General features: G+C 46.2%; 1 protein-coding gene across 2 annotated transcripts in view; it reads left to right on the top strand.

Moving 5' to 3' along the window:
* The window catches only part of NBN (nibrin), a 443,605-nt gene that overhangs the window by 34,286 nt on the left and 384,687 nt on the right, over positions 1–24,632 (top strand). The gene's annotated exons all lie outside the window — the stretch shown is intronic.

The raw sequence follows: 24,632 nt of genomic DNA on the forward strand, positions 1-24,632 counted from the left end.
TATTTTGAAAATGCACCAGTATTTTCCCTAAATGCCAGATTGTCAGGTTCCTTATAGGCTCTGATTTTGCCACTAATTGCCAATTTTTGGTGTGGCTGTAGCCAAGCCCCTTGGTTGTTACTAACATTATATTTATAATAAATTGTACGAACTTTCAGCTAACCCTCTTCATTCATTGGCCTATTATTGTGTCATTCACATTTTCTTCTGCCACTACAGCCTAAGGCAATGAGTCAGACCCCTTCAGCCATTGGCCAGCTTCACTGTGACTGACAACACTCTGCTCTTTCATTAGGACTGTATTCCCACAAAAGTAATTCCATTTGGTGCCTGGGACTACTCAGGCAAAGTGTACTTTTTAGGACCAAAAAATATTTTTACTTTTTGTCATTTTTTTTAGATTGACAAGAGAAGAGCAGCTTCCAAATGATGGAAGGTTTGCAAAATCTATGAAAATCGAAACAAGCAATAGCAAAGCCAATAGGTCTTGCCCTTGGGACATACTGGCTTTGCCAATGCTTTCTGGCAATGTTGTTCAGCATTGGCAGGAATACGTTTTTTACTGACGCTGTGCAGCATGACCAAAATGAAAAAAGGAACGATAAAGCATCTGCATCATTTGGAGGCACAAATGCATGCATATTGACTTATGTATGTGCATGAGTCACCAAGCATGTGTTTGCCTATGAAATGATGTGTATGCCATTTTTTTTTTTTTAGCAGATCCGAGATGAACCGGTAAATAAAATAAAAACAAGCAATGGAAATGCAATTGGACTCACATTTGGTTGAGTTAAAGCTATTGGCAGCCTAAATGGCAATGGGCCATATGTATCAAAATGCTGTTTTGCGATTCTCAAATAGCGATTTTGTTGCGAATCGCTATTTGAGAATCTCAAAGTGCAATGTATGTAGGATTTGCAAAAACTTTTGCGAATCCTACATATTCCTTAATTGCAAATCGCAAATTGCGATTCGCAATTAAGGAATACCTCCGCATTCATTCCTATGGGCCTAGAGGCCCATAGGAATGAATGGGGAGATATTCGCAATTTGCGAGTACCCATTAGGTACTCGCAAATTGCAAATGCAATTTCAAGGATGTAAGGGTGTCAAAAGGACACCCTGTTGCACCACTGAAATAAGCATGGGTGCAGATATGGCTATGTGCGCCAGATGGCACTTTGAAAAATGCAAAAAAGTGCATTTTTCAAAGAAATTGCAAATTACCACCAACCTGAAGTTGGTGGTAATTTGTGATTCCTGAAGCCAAAATCGCACAACTTGGGTGCTTCCTACATTGCATTTAAGGAATCGCAATCTGCGATTCCTTAAATGCATTCGCAAAATAGGGAATCGCAAAATTTGCGATTCCTTATTTTGCGAGTGGGTTTTTGTGTGATACATTGCATACTGCTAAATTGTGATTGCAAACGCTGAAATTTGGCTTGATACATATGGCCCAATGTGTGATCTGGATGTTGTTAACTGTGGGGGCATGAGGCTCTGACATATGATTGGTTGTGCCGTAGTTGATATGACAAATTTAGCTGTCCTTTTGTTTTAGATGGGTTTTAAGGAAATAGGGAGATGGGGCTTGCTAGGTGATCCCTTGGGCTGGCCCTCCGTCATGCTACTGGTTTGGTACTTGAATGCCCAAGAAAAAATGCAGCCTCGCTTTTGTGATGGGCAAAAATCCCACAAATGGGCGGACATACTTGTATGAATCATGGGTTTACTAAGCAGTGGAAGTTCAAACCAGTAGCGCAAGTAGAATTGAAACAAGATCAACATCACTGATGAAAGAGACAAATCGAAAGCAATAGATTTTTACATGGCGGGCAGGTGCCACACTCTTCCAGTCCAGGAGTTAATAAAGAAAAAATCTAATGAAATTTACTGAAAACTCTGCTGTCTGTTAGTTTCTGCCATATAACTCAGCTGCTCTGTATAACAGGAAGTGCGTGGCTACTAGCTGAAACATAGAAATAGAAGAAGCACTAAAGAAGCAGATGCCTGTGTTCACCGATATAATTTGATAGGAAATACTCAGTCAATTTAAACTTCAATGTAAAACAAGAAAAACCATGGAGCGCATAGTCTGTGAAGTGGGCACCGCGCGCATCAGTACAAAGCATGAAACAAATATAAAGGGTGTGAAAATGAAGTGTGGTGTCCATGAAGTGGGTGCTGTGCTCAGCTTCAAAGTAAAACAAAAGTGTCCTGCAACATAAAGCATGCCATACATGAAGCAGGCGCCGCACTCATGAAAATAAACCGTGCAACTAATACAAAGAAATTGCAAAATGAAGCCCAGCATCTGGGAAGAGGGTGCCCTGCTCAGCGTCAAAAGAAAAGCAGCTGCATCTCGCACATAACTACCTGGGATGCGGGTGCTACCATTGTACGGGGTGTGGGGAGGCCGTTCCGGCTCGCCCCACCTTACAGTGCACATGGTGGTTGATGTGTGAACCGAGTACATGTGAAGTGGTAGCAAAGTTCAGGGAGTGGCAGGTGGTGGCGTTCAACTGCCTGAGGCTCCATGGATCTGTTCTGGGCAGCACTGTACAAGCAGCGAGGGGTGAGATGCGACCCACACTGCAAATAACAAGCTGCATTGGGAGAGGTTTTGTTGTGGGAATGCACGGAGATTAAGTGAACTGTGAGCGGCGAGGAGAGAGCGGAAGACAAAATAGTTCTCTGAAGCAAAACATATGACCATAGTGAAAGGATCCATGTAGTAGGGGCAGTCTCCACGCGTGACAAAACAGCCCAAAGTTGGGGCAAATGTATGCTATTAACCAACCAAAGCAAAGAAATTTGTAAATGCAGACAAAAGAACCAAAGGTAAGCGATGGGCGTGTTCAAAGCCCATAGGCTGAATACCACATGTCTCGAAGACAGCACATGCGCTACCTAGGCACAAAAATTCCCTTTATTTAACAAAAAAAGCATGGAGGCAATTAGAAATTTGCTGCCTGGCCCTCCCAAAAAAATATATATATATCTATATATTGCTTCATGGGGCTGCATCTGAATTGATTTTCATGAACATGGCCGAATACAAATGAATCTAAATTAAGACATTTAATTTTAAACATAAAGAAATGCACTTTTCTAGGAGTAAGGGATGTGAAAGCAGGGAAAATGAACTCTGGGAGAACTTTGAGACTGTATTTGTCATGAATATATCCCTAGATTTGATGTTCCCAAACGCTGATCTGAATGGTGTATTTCTTTATTTTACAACAACGCGCATTACAAGTAAGTGGATTATTCAGCCTTAATATGGCGTTATTTAAGCTGCTAACTTTGGCACATAACCGATGCAAACATTTTTTTTAAATGATAAAGGTGATTCGTTAATGCATATTTCAAATTGAAGGAATTAAACTCTGACATGATTGGTATTGTCATAAGAATTCAATTAATTTTATAGCCATTCTTAGAAAAGCCTAAAGTTTATAAATATTGGTTTTATGTTTATGTGCCGCCTGGATAAGAACATGGTCGTATTTTGTTTATGTTCTTACTTCTAAGCAGTATAAATATGTTCCATAAGATGGCATCCTTTAGGTGATCAAGGCTGCGGCACAGCCAAAACGTGACCTGTTTTCCGGATGGATCGATAAAGTAAACAGCAGTGTATTTCCTTCTGTCCCTGAGTGCCGTCTCTTTTGTTTAAATGGGAAGATGGTTGAGGGATATAAATATATATATATATATATATATATATATATATATATTTAAACTGAAAAAAACCATAGGTTTCAGGGGCGTTATACTTAGCTGGACTTTTCACTCGTACAAAACCATAGAAATTCCCCCGTTATAGTTAGTTCAGCTAACTATAACTCGCGCGCCCGTAATGCACTGCTGATGACGTCACATATTACATCACTCATGACATGGTCAGTGACATCACTCATGACATCCCTGATGACATCTCAAATGACATCATTGATGACATCACTGATGACATCATCCAATGAATGTGTGTTTTTCTGAAAATTACATATGTTTTATATATGTATATCTCAAGGTCGATGGAAGAATAAATGGGTATATAAGTGTCTAAATGGATGATTTGTTTTTCAAAAATTGATTGTATAACTGACTGATTAAGTGTATCTTAGTGAATACATGGCTTAGTGAGTAATGTTTAAATATGTAAATATCTGTATCAGTCTCTCATTTTGTGTATAAGTGGCTGCATGGGTTGGTGAGTAGCTACATGAGTGTCTATATAGGTTATTAGTTGGTTTTTTGAGTATCAGTATAAGTGTCTGATGTCTGTATGGTTCGGTGGGGGGTATTATGTAGTGCATAGGTGCATGAATGAGTGACTCACTGTTTGTATGTGTTGAAGACAGCATGTGTGCAGGACTGTATGGGTGGATGAGTGTGTGCATGGGTGTGTTAGTGAGTGAATGACTGTCTCAATATTGTTTCTATGAGTAACTACATATGTTTTAAACTAGTATATGTGACTATTGGTGTATATAAGTGAGTATATGTGAGAGTGAGAGATTGAAAGAGTTCCTGTATGAATAAGTATGTGTTTCTATAAGTGATTGTTAAAAAGACTAAGTATGTGTAAGTTTCTGTAGTAGTAAGTGTGGTGGTGTGTGTATAACTGTATATGCAGGTAAACGGATGTTTGATTCTTTATTAGCATGAGTGACTATGTGTGTGAGTAACTTTATGGATGAGTGGCGTTGTGTAACAGGATGTATAGGTGTATGAGTACATATGATGAGTGAGTACATGTATGAGTGACTGTATAGGACTGTTGGTGAATGAGTGGATGTGCGTGTGGATCTTACAATTACTGAATAGGTTGTTGTAACTGGTATTGGTATGTCCATTGTTTTGAAAATTTTAATTTCTATTTTTGAATGTGTGTATCAAAGGTTATATTAGGGGGAGAGGAGGTCTGCCACTCTATCACAAGGATGATGTCATCAGTGATGTCATGAGTGATGTCACTGACCATGTCATGAGTGATGTAATATGTGACGTCATCAGCAGTGCATTGCGGGCGCGCGAGTTAGAGTTAGCTGAACTAACTATAACGGGGGAATTTCTATGGTTTTGTACGAGTGAAAAGTCCAGCTAACTATAACGCCCCTGAAACCTATGGTTTTTTCAGTGAATTTCTAAGGTTTTTTAAATGCTAATTCCTAGCTATAACATGCCTGAAACCTATGTTTTTTTCAGTGAATTTCAAAGGTTTTTTAAATGCTAATTTCTAGCTATGCCTACAGAGATAGGACATGTGAAGAAAGAAGGAAAAACGCACAGAAAGAAAAAAAAGAAATGCAGAAAGAAGCAACAGAAGTCCTCAAAGACGAAGAAAAGTGCAGGAAGAAGTATAACGTGCAGAAAGAACAAACAGAAGAGCAGAAACAAGCCTTGTTGCAAAATCATCCTGTACCCTCAACTTTTTCAGACGGATACTGGTGGTAACTGAGTCTGACTAACCAGTCCTAGAGCCAGTGCTATGTTAAAAGACACTCAGAATACAGTGAAAACACCTACATACACTAGGGCACACTGTGTGTTGGGGTCCCCCTGTGATTAGCATGACCTTCTCTGTAAGCCCCTAGTATATATTAGGGCAGGGGATTAAAACTACCTCTTAAAACGCACCACAGGGCGTGTTTGAACACGTCACCTCATACCCCGTCCCCTCCCTTCCCCACTGTGTAAACACGCCCTGTAGCCGTTTTAAGTTGGAAGATTAAGTCCCCTTGAATCCTGAGGGTCCCTAGGGTCCAACTAGACCACTAGGTACCTCCAGTAAGCGCCACAGAGCTGCGTTGCAGAGAGGTGTAAAAAGTGGCACGGCCTGCACCACCTCTCTGCAACGCAGAGCAGTGGTGCTTACTGGAAGCACCTGGTGGGCTAGTTGGACCCCAGGGTCCCTCAGGATTGAAAGGGAATTAGTTCCCCAACTTAAAAACGCGCCACAGGGCCTGTGGGCGTTCTGAGTTGAAAGATTAAGTCCCCTTGAATCCTAAGGGTCCCTAGGGTCAAACTAGCCCACTAGGTACCTCCAGTAAGCGCCACAGAGCTGCGTTGCATGGAGGTGTAAAAAGGGGTGTGGCCTCAGAACACCTGTCTGCAACGCAGCTCCCTGGCGCATACTGGAGATACCTGTTGGGCTAGTTGGCCCTCAGGGACCCTCAGTATTGAAGGGGAATTAATTCCTCAACTTACAACTGGCCAGGGGTGCGTTTGCAGAGTGCTGCAAGGAGGGGGCGTGGCCTCCGGCGCGATGCCGGTCTTTTATTTATTTATTTTTAAGAAGGAGGGCTGTGTGGCCCTCTTTCTTTTTCTAATATATTAGCCCTGGGGACCCCATCCCCCAGGGCCTGCACCCTAATTTTTTTTGTTGAAATTTTTTTATTTGGCCCTCCCAAGGCCTTAAACGGCCCCGGGGACCCCAACCCCAGGTCATGGCCTTTTTAAAATGTTTTTATTCTTTAGGAGGGGGGCTGTGTTGCCCCCCAACTCAGGCCACTTATGGCCCCGGGGACCCCATCCCCCGGGGCCGGCCTTTGTTTTTTATTTTTAAAAATATATATATATTTATAGAAACACCTAGGACATGCTGGACAAACCGTATGTACCTATCACCATGACGATTTGCGTGATATTCATTAAAAGGCGACTATGCATACAATGAATCCACGTAGAATGTATTCACACCGCTAGTGAAGCTCTGACATGTCTGACACCCTACCGTGCCTAATCCCGGCGCCCCCGATGGTGGGTACTCTCCAAGTAGACAACCTTGTCGTTTATTTATACAAACATGGGTAGCTATTGACGGGCACATTTTATACACATGCACACCAAGCCATTCAAAGGGGATGCGACAAAAATTCGACCAAACTATGCAAGAAACCCCCTCACGGTTAATAAAACACACATCCACCGCCGGATGTGTAATACTTTTTATTTTACTCTCTGGAAAGGAGACAAACCTCACTTGAGAGTCACAGCGTGCTCCTGGCTGAGCCCAATGCTGTGTTACACCCACCAGTGCCCGCCGAGTGCCACACACCTCTGTGTTGTATTCCACCAGCTAGTGCGTATGCTATGACACTCTCTAGCCCATGTGCACTGTAACACCACCCCGTGAATATGTCATGCCACACTTGCCTTCGCACGGGTTATATTGCCCCATCTAACGTGCCTTCCTCGATGCCTATGTTATAAAGCACAGCGCTATGCCATACATATTACAATCTGGGATCCATATCTTTGTCACAGTGCATATGCAATGTTACACTACCCAGCACATATTTTATATTACAACTTTAGAGACTACTTAGGTTACACAACACTGCCCTGTGCATATTACACTCCAAGGCGCATATCACATAGCAAGCGCTAGTGCCTGTGCTATCTCGCGCTCTCCAATGAATCAGTCATTGCGCACAATGTATTGCATATTATATTTCACGCTCCGGTTCATCTTATATCACACTTTTTGGTGCATAGTTTATACCATATACTATATCTAGTTATCATTTTCAATCGCGCTCTCAGGACTATGTTCTATATAACACTGCGTCCACCTACCCTTTTCACGGGCATTCCATTTTGCGATGGGGGGTGGAGGGGCAGGGGGTGTTTCTGCCAAGTTAGCCCGGAGTCACAGTTACAAACGTCCTCTTCTTCCTGAATAAAAGTGAGATTATATTGCATACTTGTTCATATTTTAAGTAGTTCGCACAGACACACATTTTAAAAACAATAAAGTTCCTAATACCCACCTTCTATGAACAGTTAGCTTGCTGCCCCATCCACCTCCTCCCTATCCTCTGTTGTCTGAATCCATGGACTAGCCTCCTCCCTCCTGCCATGCATGGTCTGATGTGCTGCCACTGCCCTGCATTTAGCATGATGTACCAGTCCACTCATCCTGCCCTCCATTGCCCAATTTTATGGCCCATCATTGACCTCCTGCTTAGCCTCTGTGCTTTGCTTGCTGCCCCTATTCTCCTTCCCCCTGCCCTCCGATGTCTTTGTGCATGCCCCTGCTCCATCCTTTTTGACCACCATGTTCCATGGACCTGCCACTCCTATCTACTCTGAGTGTTCTGTTGAGCTGCCACTCCCCTACCACCTGCCTAGCATTTTCAGATGACTGTAACCTGTCCCTGCCACCTCCACCCTGCCTGTCCACATGCCATGCCCCTATCCCCTTCCTCCTGTCCTCCATGGTCTATTTTACTGCACACCCTTCTGCCCTCCCTGGTCTGTTGTGCTGCAACTGCTCCTCCTGCCTGCCCCGCGCGGTCTGTTGTGAGGCCCCTTCCCCTTAACTCTCTTGTCTGTGCCCAGGTCCTGACCCTCCCTTCTATCCTCCATGGTCCTTTGTGCATGCCCCTGCACCCTCCTTCTTGCCCATCATAGCCATTGTGCTGCCACTAACCCTCCCGCTTGCCATGCATGGTCTTCTGTGCTGCCATGGCCCCTCCCACCTTCCCTGTGTGGTCAGTTAGCTGCTCCTGACCCCCTCCCACCTTCCCTCCATGGTCTGTGTGTATGCCATCATAGTCTCACTGTTGCTCTCCATGGTGTGTCTTGTTTCTAGTGCCCATCCTGCCTGACCTCCATGGTCATCTTGCTGCTCCTGCCCTGCCCCCTTGCGCCCAGCCCTCTGTTTCCATGTGCAGACCCCTATTCCCTCCCTCCTGGCTTGTCAGTTCCATTGTAATGCCCCTGATCCGTCCCTCCTGCCCTTTATGGTCTGTTATGCTGCAGCTTTCTCTCCTGTCTGTCCATTATGGTCAGCTAGCTACCATTGCCGCTTTCCCCTCTGTTGTCTGTTGTCCATGTGCATGGTCCTGTCCCCTCCCTATTGCTTTCTATGGATTGTTGTGCTGCACTCCCATCCCGCATGCCCTGTTTGGTGTATTGTGCTGCTGCAAACCCTGATGCCTGCCCTGTAGGGTCAGTTTGGTGCACCTCTCAATGTCCCTCCTGTCCTCTGTTATCCGAGTCCATGTCCCTACCCCAATTACTCCTGCCTACCATGATCCAATGTACCATACTTACGAACATTTTGAACTTGGTAAGAGGGAGATTTTGAAATAAAACTGGGGTATTGATTTTCCCCTTTGAGTTACATTGAAAAAGAGAAGATTGTAGACCGGAAACAGATCAAGTAAAGCCCATTTGAGCTTAAAAACATTGGACGTTTCCTGGCTGAAACGGGTCTGTTGGCATGTATGGTTGTATGACCACTGCCTCTTCCTTCTGCCCACAATGGTCTATTATATTGCCACAGCCTCTCTTGCCAGTCCTGTATTGTTGGTTTGTTGCCCCTGCCCCCCTTTCCACTGCCCTCCATAGTCTGTTGTGCTGCCACTGCCCTTCCTGCCTGCCTAGTGTGGTCAAATTGTTGTCTCTGCACTCTCCTACCTGCCTTCAATTTTCAGAGTCCGTGCCCCTGGCCTCTGCCTCTCAACAGTATCCCAATGAACAACTAGATTGCTAACATTCTATATTTATTACAAAAGTGTGGAATGCCTGACGTCATCTTGATCTAATCAAAACTGTAATGCCTAGAGCATTTCCTTTTAGAAATTACATATATGAGAGGGTCTTATTTGCATCAAAATTATGGTTAGTGCTCTAAAAAACTAAAATGAGGACATATTTTCTGAGTTTTCAAATAGCGACAAAGAACTTTTAAATTATTTGTAATCTTAGTTTTTTCATCCAGTTGACCACTTGATTAAATGTTGCATCCAAGGGGAGAGGGTGTGGTGTTACTTCCAGAGCTGCAGACTTTGCAACTGGGGAACCAGGTTGGAGTTTCTGCCTCAGCTCAACATTCTGTGATTCTGGTCAAATCACTTAATCTCCCCATGTCTACAACCAAAATGAATTTGATCTTGTGTGATGTAACCAATGTTCATGTAAAGCACTCCAATACCTGACAAGTCTGTACTATATAAAACTGCAAATACACAAAAAATAAGTGTTTTGCACACTTCTGTCATTGGGCTACATTTGGGCTACATCTGGGTGATATTTGTGCTCTTTTGTCTCTGGTGGCCATTTTAGGAGATTTATTTGTTATGAAGTTTCCTAATTTCCTCATTTCCTGCAGTCTCCTCAGTAGGAAATGCTTTCAGTTTTTTACTTTGATTCCATCAAGAAGGTATTCAGATATGTCACACATTTGCCATAAATTCTGAATGTTAGCACTCTAGTTGCTCATTAGATCACTGTAGTAAAGCTACTGCTCACCACGGAAGTCTGCTGCTAGTATTAGAAGTGCATGTTTCAGTCTGCATATCAGAATTTTTTAATGAAATAGAAGAGGATTTGAGAAGTCACTCAAAATGTGCCCTAATTTTTCTTTCTTCAGCACTAATCATAATTTATATGGCAAAATGAACCCCCTCATTGTGTTCCTTTGTAAATTAAATGTTTTAAGTGTTACCACTTTATTCCAATCAAGATGGCTTCAGGTGTGCCATACTTTTGTCATAAGTAAGACTGTTAGCGCTCTAGTTGTTCTTTAGAGCACTCTGGGAAGCTGCAGTAGAACACAAAGGAATCAACTGACAGTCTCTGCCCTTGTTAGATGTACATGTTTTACTGAGAATGTCAGACTTCATTCTTACATGACTGAGAAAGATAATGTGAATTTACAGAAAATATGCTCTCAGTTTAGCTTATAGATCACCTTCCAAACCTCTGTGGGAAAAGCATGAGAAAATAGTTTTCTCTCAAACATGGTTCATGATATCACAGCAGAAGGCTTTTTCACATGGTAAAATCACCTTAGAACACACCACAATTCCTAAAATGAGTATGGTACCATCAACAAATGATTTATGATGTAACTAAAGTCTTAAAACCTTCTATTAACTGCAATGCTTTTTAATGAGGTGCTATCATGTATATTGGTCCCAAGATGACTGCCAACACTTCTTGGATGAAGTACTGACAGCCAATCAGATCTCACGATGAGATGTGTGGTTAGGCTCCGCCCAGATATGAATGTGATTTTACTTTTCATTTTCTCAGGAACTACTGAACAGATTGACACCATAGATGCAAAAGGCACATGATTGACCTGAGGACTACCTCTTTGCCAAATTTCAAGTAATTCTGTTCAGCCGTTCGGGCTGTACCTTGGACTAAAGGTCCCTATGAAAAATTGCATGGGGAAAACGCGTTTTGGGACCCCCCTTTTTTCTCATCCCCCGCTTGACGAACCCCCCCCGAGACTTTCAGGGTAGGAGCGGAGCGGAGCGGAGCGGAGCGCCCCACCTATTTTGAAAATTTCGCGAGGATTCGTCAACCGGCGCCAAAGTTATTCCAAATAGAATGTTGCGGATTTCCTATGGAAACACGGTCCTAACTATAACTATCTACTGGCGACCGCCAGTAGATTATATATATATATATATATATATATATATTATTACCTACTGGCAGTCGCCAGTAGGTAGTTATAGTTAGGACCTATTTTCAATAGGAAATCCGCAACATTCTATTTGGAATAACGTTCGCGTCGATTGATGAATCTTCGCAAAATTTTCCAAACTTTTGGCCAGCTCCGGTCCTCTCGTATCCTGAAAATTTCACGGTGACTCGTCAAGCGGGAGCCGAGAAAAAAGGGGGGTCCGAAAACGTGTTTTCCCCATGCATTTTCCCATAGGACCTGTTGACGCAGCTACAGCCCGAAGTGCTGAACGGAATTACACCAAATTTGGCAAAGAGGTAGTCCTCAGTTCAGACTCGTGCCTTTTGCTTAAATGGTGTAAATCTGTTCAGTAGTTCCTGAGAAAATCATAAGTAAAATCACATATATATCTAGGCGGAGCCTAACCACACATCTCATCGTGAGATCTGATTGGCTGTCAGCACTTCATACAAGAAGTGTTGGCAGCCATCTTGAGACCAATATACATGATAGCACCTCATTAAAAAGCATTGCAGTTAATAGAAGGTTTTAAGACTTTAGTTACATTATAAATCATTTGTTGATGGTACCATACTCATTTTAGGAATTGTGGTGTGTTCTAAGGTGATTTTACCATGTGAAAAAGCCTTCTGCTGTGATATCATGAATCATGTTTGAGAGAACTATTTTCTCATGCTTTTCCCACAGAGGTTTGGAAGGTGATCTATAAGCTAAACTGAGAGCATATTTTCTGTAAATTCACATTATCTTTCTCAGTCATGTGAGAATGAAGTCTGACATTCTCAGTAAAACATGTACATCCAACAAGGGCAGAGACTGTCAGTTGATTCCTTTGTGTTCTACTGCAGCTTCCCAGAGTGTTCTAAAGAACAACTAGAGCGCTAACAGTCCTACTTATGACAAACGTATGGCACACCTGAAGCCATCTTGGTTGGAATAAAGTGGTAACTCTTAAAACATTTAATTTAAAAAGGAACAAAATGAGGGGGTTCATTTTGCCATAGAAAGTATGATTTATGCTGCAGAAAGAAAAATTAGGGCACATTTTGAGTGACTTCTCAAATCCTCTTCTATTTCATTAAAAAATTCTGACATGCAGACTGAAACATGCACTTTCAATACCAGCAGCAGTCTTCCCTGGTGAGCAGTAGCTTTACTACAGTGATCTAATGAGCAACTAGAGTGCTAACATTCTGAATTGATGGTAAATGTGTGACACATCTGAACGCCTTCTTGATGGAATCAAAGTAAAAAACTGAAAGTATTTCCTACTGAGGAGACTGTAGTAAATGAGGAAATTAGGAAACATCATAACAAATAAGTCTCCCAAAATGGCCACCAGAGACAAAAGAGCCCAAATGTAGCCCAAATATTACCCAGATGTAGCCCAAGTATAGCCCAATGACAGAATGTCCCAGAGTGTTCTAACGAACAACTAGAGTGCTTACAGTCTTACTTATGACAAAAGTATGGCACACCTGAAGCCATCTTGATTGGAATAAAGTGGTAACACTAAAAACATTTAATTTACAAAGGAACAAAATGAGGGGGGTTCATTCTGCCATAGAAATTATGATTAGTGCTGCAGAAAGAAAAATTAGGGCACATTTTGACTTCTCAAATCCTCTTCTATTTCATAAAAAAATTCTGACATGCAGACTGAAACATGCACTTTGAATACCAGCAGCAGACTTCCCCGGTGAGCAGTAGCTTTACTACAGTGATCTAATGAGCAACTAGAGTGCTAACATTCAGAATTTATGGCAAATGTGTGACACATCTGAATGCCTTCTTGATGGACCCAAAGTAAAAAACTGAAAGTATTTCCTACTGAGGTGACTGCAGTAAATGAGGAAATTAGGAAACTTCATAACAAATAAATCTCCCAAGATGGCCACCACCAGAGACAAAAGAGCCCAAATGTAGCCCAAATATCACCCAGATGTAGCCCAAGTATTGCCCAATGACAGAATGTCCCAGAGTGTTCTAACGAACAACTAGAGCGCTAACAGTCTTACTTATGACAAAAGTATGGCACACCTGAAGCCATCTTGATTGGAATAAAGTGATAACACTTAAAACATTTAATTTAAAAAGGAACAAAGGGGGGAGGAGCTTCGCGCGCATCCAAGATGGTCGCGTGAGCACAGGGCTCCCCGGACCCTTGCCGCTCCTCGCAACTTATCCTGACATTATCCTGGATTTGTGGACGGATTCTGGAAGATGAACCTTGGCTGAATCCATAACTCTTTTCAGAACGTAAATCGGACCTGGGAGACCTGAAATACAGCGTCTTGCATTTTGGAGGCCCACCTGGAAGCTGTGCCCGGTGCTTTGGTGAACTGTGGGGCCGGGGAGTAGTTGAACAACAACGGCATCGGAGCCTTGCCAATGACCGCGCCCCCACTTTCAGTTTCGCTTTTGCACTTCTGCATGGCCTGATCGAGGAGCTACATCGCGCAGCTGGGGCGTCCTCCGGCCTTTGTACTGGACTGATTTGTGCCTTTTTCTCAACTCTTTCGAGCGGGCCCTCGGACAGTCTGTTTCTGATCTGCTGGCGCCCCTTAGCTATCGGTCCGGGCGGACCCCACCGGTGAGCATCGCTCAACATGGCGGGCAAGGGGGATCCCGAGAAACGGAGGACCAAGACATCCCAGCGTGGGGGACCAGTCCAGAGTAACATCATGGATCGTTATACCCAGGGTAAAGGATCCCCCGGGCCAGCAAGTGCCGCCGTGGAGGGCGCCGGTGGGGGCCCGTCCGTCCCCACGGAATTGTCGCTGCTGGACGTTATGGGCGCCATCAACGGCATAAGGGAGACCATCGCCCAGCAATACGAGGCTCTGGCCCGTAAAATTGACACGGTTGCCATTGAGGTTACGTTAATTCGGGCAGATCTCTCTAAGACTAACGAGAGGGTTCAGTCGCTGGACTTGAGGACATCCACTCTTGTTACGGATGTATCAGACCTCCAGGCAACTCTTGGCGATCTAAAGTCGGCAAACGACACGATGTCCCGGCGGCTGGAGGATTTCGAAGGTCGGGCACGACGCAACAATATCCGTGTCATAGGTGTACCGGAGACTTCCGACAATCGTCCGGTGAACCTCACGGTCGAAGATCTCATCCTCAATCATCTTGCTCCTTCAGGCCTGAGCAAGTTCTTTGCCGTGGAGCGTGCCCATCGTGTCCCGGGCGGTAGGCCTCGACCAGGAGCTCCCCCGAGGCCTATCATTGCAAAACTTTTTCATTACAGAGACCGGGATGCGATCCTGCAGGCCTCGAGGGTGCACGGCCCAGTTAAATATGAGAATTCCTCCATTAACTTCTTTCCGGACTTCACCCAACTCATTCAGAAACAGAGAATGGGCTTTCAGGGGGTGAAGCGCCGTCTTCGAGATCTGGAACTCAAATACTCTTTGCTTTTCCCTGCCAGGCTTCGTGTGGAATATGAAGATCGGACTATCTTTTTTGAACGCCCTGACACCGTGAGTGACTGGTTGGATTCCCTGCCGGACCGGGGCGAACGACCCGGGCGTACTGGCGGTGCCGAGGGCGGAGGGCCTCTGCAGGAATGATTCTTGGTCCTCCACTTTGACATTTCCTTCTGCGCCCAGCCAGGTTCTACTTCAACTGTATATTTTGTCTATTAATGTATCGTTTGGGTGCGGGCGGGGACGGGTCCCTTTCCTCCTCTAGGGTCTTTTTGTAGCATGGGATTGTTAGGGCGACAGGCACACTGCAAGTTGGGGGGGCTGTATAGTCCGCAGGGGTGCAGGGTGGGGGGAGTTGCAATGATCTGGGGGTGGGAGGGTGGCAGTGGTAGTTGGGTTTTGTGTTTTTTCTTTTCAAGGCGGTGTGTTTGTTCCTTTTTTAGTTTCAGGTGTCTGGCTGCGTGCCCGGGGACTCCAGCTTCTTGTGTTGGGATGGGGGGGGACGGGTTGAAACTGATGTCTTGGAACGTCAACGGATTGGGGGACCGTATCAAACGTGGGGTTGTGTTGCAATGTTTGCGTCGATTGGCCCCTGATGTGGTATTTCTTCAAGAGACGCACTTGGTGGGCAATGTATGTCATGCTATGAACAGGGGGGGCTACCGACTGGTTGCACACTCTGGCTTCACCACTGGATCCAGAGGGGTGGGCATCTTGCTGCGATCTTCCCTCCCGCTTGAGATCGACAAAGTCACTCTTGATGATAGAGGGCGCTATGCGTCCTTGACTGGACGGTGGGAGGGGCAGACTCTTTCATTGGTTTCGGTCTATGTTCCCCCGGGCCTCCAGACCTCCACTTTCTCTGATGTGGGTCATATGTTACTTGAACTTCCTGATAGTCTCTTGCTTGTGGGTGGGGATTTTAATTCCGTGATTTCTGGCGAGTTGGATCGCTACCCTCCCAGAGCCCTCTCTGCCGCCCAGGCGTGGCTCGGCGGGTTCCTGGACACTTTCGGTCTAGTGGACTGCTGGAGGTTGATACATCCGACACAGAGTCAGTACACATTCCACTCCGGGGCCCACGGGAGTCTCTCCAGACTAGATTATTTTCTTATGCCCGCGGCCCAGACCACCCGGGTCCGGGAGGTTAAGCACCTGGCCCGGGGCATTTCCGATCATTCCCCATTGTGGCTCCTCTTCGATACCGGGATGCGATCCGCTGGGCGGATCGCCCCCATTAACCCATGGTACTTGCGTGACCCCAAGATTCGCAAGGGTCTCATTAAGTCGCTTGATCAGTATTTTCTTGAGAATGAGGGGTCCGTCCTGTCCTCAGTGTCCCTGTGGGAGGCTTTTAAAACGGTTCTTCGCGGACACGCCCTATCCCTGATCGTGGAGGCCAAGAAAGCTAAGAACGGGGAGGTGGTTGCGTTGGAGGCTGAGATATCGGGGTTGGAGGCTCCCTTGGAGACGGGTGTCACTCAGGACGGGCTCCACGCCCTCAGCCTGAAGCAGTTCGAATATAAGTCCCTTGTTACGGATGCTGCTCGGACAATGTATAGGGAACAGCAGGGTAGACTGTATGATGCTGGGGATAAGGCGGGTAAATTGATTGCTTGGCTTGATAAGAAGGAGAGAGTGAATCGAGTGGTCCCCGTACTTCAGACGTCGGAGGGAGTGAGTGTGACTGACCCTGGTGAGATTGTGGAGTGTTTTGCGGTCTACTTCTGTGCTGTGTACTCCCCGGTGTCGGCTAGAGATGAGGCTGACTCTCGTCACTTGTTGAGGGATATTGCTTTGCCCTGCTAGTCGGTGGATGAGCGTGAGCAGATGGATGCCCCACTATCGGTCGACGAGATTGCTACCGCGATTCGCTCCCTTCGCTCAGGCAAGGCTATGGGCCCCAACGGACTTCCGATTGAACTCTATAAATCTGCAGCCGGATAAAATTGCGCCATTTCTCCGTCGTATGTTCTCGGAGTCGCTTGAACTTGGTTCTCTCCCTGATGACCAACGTCTGGCCACTATAGTCGTGATTCCCAAGGACGGTAAGCCCCGGGACCGTTGCGCCTCGTACAGGCCTATTTCTCTGTTGAACGCCGAGCCGAAAATCCTTGCCAAGGTTCTTGCGAACCGCCTGCTTACTGTTATTTGCGATCTGGTGCATCCGGACCAATCCGGTTTTATCCTGCACCGGAATACGGCCCTTAACTTGCGGCGCCTACATGGCGTACTTGCAAGGGCGGAATATCTTTCAGAGCCGGCCATCTTGGTTTCCTTGGACGCCACGATGGCCTTTGATACGATAGAATGGCCGTATCTTTGGGCCACCCTGGCAAAGTTTGGCTTCGGGGCGGGATTTATTAATTGGGTAAAACTCTTATACGCTGCTCCGCTGGCACAGGTTGTCGTTAATGGGAGGGTTTCCCGGCCTTTCGTTCTTGGGAGGGGCACTAGGCAGGGGTGTCCGTTGTCTCCCCTGCTCTTCGCGTTGTCTTTGGAACCGCTCGCTGCTTGGCTTCGTTGGGAACCGTCGATAAGAGGGATCCAGTGGGCCCCTGGCTTCGAGGATCGTGTTTCGTTGTACGCGGACGACATTCTCTTGTACCTCACCTCACCACGTAAGTCACTCAATGTGCTCTTTGACATCCTCACTTCCATCGGCAAGAACTCTGGTTTGATCATTAACTGGTCCAAATCTTGTGTCTATGCTATATCCGGTGGCTTTCCTCTCTTGCCTTCTCGTTTTCCCATTAAGGCGTCCCATTCCGGCTTTACGTACCTGGGGGTGTACGTCTCATTGGACCCGGCGGTCCGCTACGAGCATAATCTCCTCTCTCCACTTCGGAGATTGAGGTTAGACGTGGCCCGTTGGCGTCAGCTTCCCTTGTCTCCCCTCGGTCGTGCGGCGCTTTTTAAAATGATGTCTCTTCCCCGATTCCTTTACGCACTTCAGAACTCCTTTGATATTATTCCGGCGGCCTACTTCCGGGAAGTGGAGAGCTTACAAAGGAGACTTGTTTGGGACGGTCGTGCACGTATTGCTCTTGCAAAACTGACCCTCCCCTGGTACGACGGGGGCATCGCGCTCCCGGACATCAGGAGGTACTATTGGGCTTCCCAGCTATCTGCTATTAACCATGCAACGTACGCACCTGGTCCTAATCCGGCTTTCGAAATGGATAGATTTTTGTTGCCTGCCGGCAACTTTAACAGACCGCTTTACTCTCGATCGGCTGGGAGGAACTTAACCGGTCCCACTAAGATTGCAGTACGCTTGTGGAAGGCTGCAAATGTGGCCATGGGCTGGAATGATCGTTTGACGGGTGCGACCCCCTTGTTTGCGTCTGAAAGATTGGGAGGCCTTTGGACGACGAAGGGATTCGAGCGTTGGGACACGATTGGCATCAGCAGAGTAGGTGACCTTTGGGTGAAGGGTGCGGTTAAATCCTTCGCTGCGCTGCAGAGTGAGTACGAATTGAGTGAGAGGGAGTTCTTTCGGTACGTTCAGGTTCGGCACGCTTTGCTCTCGGCCATCGGGGCTGAGACTGCAGTCCCGGTGTCTTCGCCACTCGAGGACTGCATACTCGACGGTCACTTGCCCGACAGTACTATTTCCCTCATCTATAAAAAACTAATAAACGTTCGGGCGGATCTCCTCGTGCGTCTTCGGGAGGCATGGATCCGGGATGGGGTGGAACTGGACGATGAGGATTGGCAGTCTGCGCTGTCCTCCCCATAGGAGGTGGCCATACCCGCGCGTCTCCGTCTTGTCCAGCTTAAAATTCTCCACCGTGTTTACGTGACGGGCCCTCGTTTAGTTCTAATGGGTTTTTCTGACGACGGGCTCTGTAGGCGCGGCTGTGGGCTCAGCGCCACTTTTCTCCATGTTCTCTGGGAGTGCTGTGAGGTGGCGGAGTATTGGCGCCGGGTGCATGCTGTCATGGAATGTGTCACTGGGGTCGCTCTGTTGCCTGAGGTTCGCCGATGTTTGCTGAACGTGTGGGAGCCTAATGACTATAATGCGGCTCAGACTCGGTGGGCGGCCCTTGGGAACATGGTTGCTAAGAGGGACATCGCACAGCTTTGGGGTTCCCGGCGGCCTCCCACCGTGTCAGTATGGAAGGAGAACATGGATTGGTGCATGTGCAGAGAGAAGACTGTGTATGTGGCTCGGGGTAAGCCGGGGGCGTGGGGTAGAATCTGGGGTCAGTGGAACGCGTACCGAGGGAACATCTGCACACCCCCCCTCGTGGACACATCTGATGCTGCCTTGTCCCCCTGATCCTGAGGTTCCCGGACTATTACATTTTACCTGTAGATGGTTGTGGCTCTCCCGTCGCCCCCACCTCCCCCTTGATCATCCTCGTTTACCACCCGAGGGTGGAGTATGTATTGAGTGGTCCCCCGGCTGTGGTTAGACGCCCCTTTTTCGATGGTTTCCGCCTTGCTTTTTGGTGTTCTTTTATTTTTTCTTTCTTTGTTTGTATTTCTAAAATTTATGTATCCTGATAACCTCTGAGGTGCACACAGTAATTTATTAATTCGGCTGAGCCCCAGGAGGCCTATTACTGCCTTGATGTTGTTGAACATGTATATATTAGCGACCGGCCCTGGTGGTTGTAGGCCCATGTTTGTATTGAGTTTTTTGATGTGCAATAAAGGTTTTCGGAAAAAAAAAAAAAAAAGGAACAAAGTGAGGGAGTTAATCTTGCCATAGAAATTATGATTAGTTCTGCAGAAAGAAAAATTAGGGCACATTTTGACTTCTCAAATCCTCTTCTATTTCATAAAAAAATTCTGACATGCAGACTGAAACATGCACTTTGAATACCAGCAGCAGACTTCCCTGGTGAGCAGTAGTTTTACTACAGTGATCTAATGAGCAACTAGAGTGCTAACATTCAGAATGTATGGCAAATGTGTGACATATCTGAATGCCTTCTCGATGGAACCAAAATAAAACACTGAAAGTATTCCCACTGAGGAGACTGCAGTAAATGAGGAAATTAGGAAACTTCATAACAAATAAATCTCCCAAGATGGCCACCAGAGACAAAAGAGCCCAAATGTAGCCCAAATATCACCCAGATGTAGCCCAAGTATAGCCCAATGACAGAATGTCCCAGAGTGTTCTTAAGAACAACTAGAGCGCTTACTGTCTTACTTATGACAAAAGTATGGCACACCTGAAGCCATCTTGATTGGAATAAACTGGTAACACTTAAAACATTTAATTTAAAAAGGAACACAATGAGGGGGTTCATTTTGCCATAGAAATTATGATTAGTGCTGAAGAAAGAAAAATTAGGGCACATTTTGAGTGACTTCTCAAATCCTCTTCTATTTCATGAAAAAATTCTGATATGCAGACTGAAACATGCACTTTTAATACCAGCAGCAGACTTCGGTCGTGAGCAGTAGTGATCTAATGAGCAACTAGAGTGCTAACATTCAGAATTTATGGCAAATGCTTGACATATCTGAATACCTTCTTAATGGAATCAAAGTAAAAAACTGAAAGCATTTCCTACTGAGGAGACTGCAGTAAATGAGGAAATTAGGAAACTTCATAACAATAAATCTCCCAAGATGGCCACCAGAGACAAAAGAGCCCAAATGCAGCACAAACATCACCCAGATGTAGCCCACATGTAACCCAATGACAGAAGTTTGCAAAACACTTATTTTTTTGTGTATTTGCAGTTTTATATAGTGTAGACTTGTCAGGTATTGGAGTGCTTTACATGAGCATTGGTTACATCACACAAGATCAAATTCATTTTGGTTGTAAACATGGGGAGATTAAGTGATTTGACCAGAATCACAGAATGTTGAGCTGAAGCAGAAACTCCAACCTGGTTCCTCAGTTACAAAGTCTTCAGCTCTGGAAGTAACACCACACCCTCTCCCCTAGGTGCAACCTTTAATCAAGTGGTCAACTGGATAAAAAACATAAAGATTACAAATAATTTAAAAGTTCTTTGTCGCTATTTGAAAACTCAGAAAATATGTCCTCATTTTAGTTTTTTGGAGCACTAACCATAATTTTGATGCAAATAAGACCCTCTCATATATGTAATTTCTAAAGGAAATACTCTAGGTATTACAGTTTTTATTACATCAAGATGACGTCAGGCGTTCCACACTTTTGTAATAAATATAGAATGTTAGCAATCTAGTTATTCATTGGGATACTGTTGAGAGGCAGAGGCCAGGGGCACGGACTCTGAAAATTGAAGGCAGGTAGGAGAGTGCAGATGCAACAATTTGACCACACTGTGCAGGCAGGAAGGGCAGTGGCAGCACAACAGACTATGGAGTGCAGTGGAATGGGGGGCAGGGGCAACAAACCAACAATACAGGACTGGCAAGAGAGGCTGTGGCAATATAATAGACCATTGTGGGCAGAAGGAAGAGGCAGTGGTAGTACAACCATACACGCCAACAGACCCGTTTCAGCCAGGAAACGTCCAATGTTTTTAAGCTCAATTGGGCTTTATTTGATCTGTCTCCTATCTACAATCTCCTCTTCTTCAATGTAACTCAAAGGGGAAAATCAATATCCCATTTTTTTTTCAAAATCTCCCTCTTACCAAGTTCAAAATGTTCGCAAGTATGGTACATTCGATCATGGTAGGCAGGAGGAATTGGGGTAGGGACATGGACTCGGATAACAGAGGACAGGAGGGACATGGAGAGGTGCACCAAACTGACCCTACAGGGCAGGCATCAGGGTTTGCAGCAGCACAATACACCACACAGCGCATGCGGGACAGGAGTGCAGCACAACAATCCATAGAAAGCAATAGGGAGGGGACAGGACCATGCATATGGACAACAGAGAACAGAGGGGAAAGAGGCAATGGTAGCTAGCTGACCATAATGGACAGACAGGAGAGAAAGCTGCAGCATAACAGACCATAAAGGGCAGGAGGGACGGATCAGGGGCATTACAATGGAACAGACAAGCCAGGAGGGAGGGAATAGGGGTCTGCACATCGAAACAGAGAGCAGGGGGCAGGGGGCAGTGGGGCAGGGCAGGAGCAGCAGGATGACCATGGAGGTCAGGCAGGATGGGCACTAGAAACAAGACACACCATGGAGAGCAACAATGAGACTATGATGGCATACACACAGACCATGGAGGGAAGGTGGGAGGGGGTCAGGGGCAGCTAGCTGACCACACAGGAAAGGTGGGAGGGGCCATGGCTGCACAGAAGACCATGCATGGCAAGCAGGAGGGTTAGTGGCAGCACAATGGCTATGATGGGCAAGAAGGAGGGTGCAGGGGCATGCACAAAGGACCATGGAGGATAGAAGGGAGGGTCAGGACCTGGGCACAGACAAGAGAGTTCAGGGGAAGGGGCCTCACAACAGACTGCGCGGGGCAGGCAGGAGGAGCAATTGCAGCACAACAGACCAGGGAGGGCAGAAGGGTGTGGCAGTAAAATGGACCGTGGACGACAGGAGGAAGGGGATAGGGGCATGGCATGTGGACAGGCAGGGTGGAGGTGGCAGGGACAGGTTACAGTCATCTGACAATGCAAGGCAGGTGGGAGGGGAGTGGCAGCTCAACAGAACACTCAGAGTAGATAGGAGTGGCAGGTCCATGGAACATGGTGGGCAAAAAGGATGGAGCAGGGGCATGCACAAAGACATCGGAGGGCAGGGGGAAGGAGAATAGGGGCAGCAAGCTAAGCACAGAGGCCAAGCAGGAGGTCAATGATGGGCCATAGAATTGGGCAATGGAGGGCCGGAGGAGTGGACTGGTACATCATGCTAAATGGAGGGCAGTGGCAGCATATCAGACCATGCATGGCAGGAGGGAGGAGGCTAGTGCATGGATTCATACAACACAGGATAGAGAGGAGGTGGATGGGGCAGCAAGCTAACTGTTCAGAGAAGGTGGGTATTAGGAACTTTATTATTTTTAAAATGTGTGTCTGTGCGAACTACTTAAAATATGAAAAAGTATGCAGCATAATCTCACTTTTAGTCAGGAAGAAGAGGACGTTTGTAACTGTGACTCCGGGCTCACTTGGCAGAAACACCCCCTGCCCCTCCACCCCCCATCGCAAAATGTAATGCCCGTGAAAAGGGTAGGTGGACACAGTGTTATATAGAACATAGTCCTGAGAGCACGATTGAAAATGAAAACTAGATATAGTATATGGTATAAACTATGCACCAAAAAGTGTGATATAAGATGAACCGGGGCGTGAAATATAATATGCAATACATTGTGCGCAATGACAGATTCATTGGAGAGCGCGAGATAGCACAGGCACTAGCGCGTGCTATGCGATATGCGCCTTGGAGTGTAATATGCACATGGCAGTGTTGTGTAACCTAACTAGTCTCTAAAGTTGTAATATAAAATATGTGCTGGGGATTGTAACGTTGCATATGCACTGTGACAAAGATATGGATCCCAGATTGTAATATGTATGGCATAGCGCTGTGCGTTATAACATAGGCATCGAGGAAGGCACGTTAGATGGGGCAATATAACCCGTGCGAAGGCAAGTGTGGCCTGACATATTCACGGGGTGGTGTTACAGTGCACATGGGCTAGAGAGTGTCATAGCATACGCACTAGCTGGTGGAATACAACACAGAGGTGTGAGGCACTCGGCGGGCACTGGTGGGTGTAACACAGCATTGGGCTCAGCCAGGAGCACGCTGTGACTCTCAAGTGAGGTTCGTCTCCTTTCCAGAGAGTAAAATAAAAAGTATTACACATCCGGCGGTGGATGTGTGTTTTATTAACCGTGAGGGGGTTTCTTGCATAGTTTGGTCGAATTTTTGTCGAATCCCCTTTGAATGGCTTGGTGTGCATGTGTATTAAATGTGCCCGTCAATAGCTACCCATGTTTGTATACATAAACGACAAGGGTGTCTACTTGGAGAGTACCCACCAGCCGGGGCGCCGGGATTAGGCACGGTAGGGTGTCAGACACGTCAGAGCTTCACTAGTGGTGTAAATACATTCCATGTGGATTCATTCTATGCATAGTCGCCTTTTAATGAACATCACGCAAATCGTCATGGTGATAGGTACATACGGTTTGTCCAGCATGTCCTAGGTTCTTCTATAAATATATATTTTTTTAAAATACTAAAAAACAAAGGCCGGCCCCGGGGAATGGGGTCCCCGGGGCCATAAGTGGCCTGAGGAGGTGGGCCACGCAGCCCCCTCCTAAAGAATAAAAAAAAAAAGGCCATGACCCGGGGGTTGGGGGTTGGGGTCCCCGGGGCCGATTAAGGCCTTGGGAGGGCCACATTTATTTTTTTCAACAAAAAAATTAGGGTGCAGGCCCTGGGGGATGGGGTCCCCAGGGCCAGTAAATTAGAAAAAGAAGGGGGGCCACACAGCCCTCCATCTTAAAAAAATAAAAGACCGGCATCGCGCCGGAGGCCACGCCCTCTCCTTGCAGCACTCTGCAAACGCGCCCCCTGGCCAGTTGTAAGTTGGGGAATTAATTCCCCTTCAATACTGAGGGTCCCTGAGGGCCAACTAGCCCAACAGGTATATCGAGTATGCGCCAGGGAGCTGCGTTGCAGACAGGTGTTCTGAGACCACGCCCCTTTTTACACCTCTATGCAATGCAGCTCTGTGGCGCTTACTGGAGGTACCTAGTGGACTAGTTTGACCCTAGGGACCTTTAGGATTCAAGGGGACTTAATCTCTCAACCTTAGAATGGCCACAGGGCGCGTTTACACAGTGGTG

This window comes from Triturus cristatus, chromosome 5_1 (genome assembly GCF_964204655.1).
Source record: "Triturus cristatus chromosome 5_1, aTriCri1.1, whole genome shotgun sequence".
Lineage (NCBI taxonomy): Eukaryota > Metazoa > Chordata > Amphibia > Caudata > Salamandridae > Triturus > Triturus cristatus.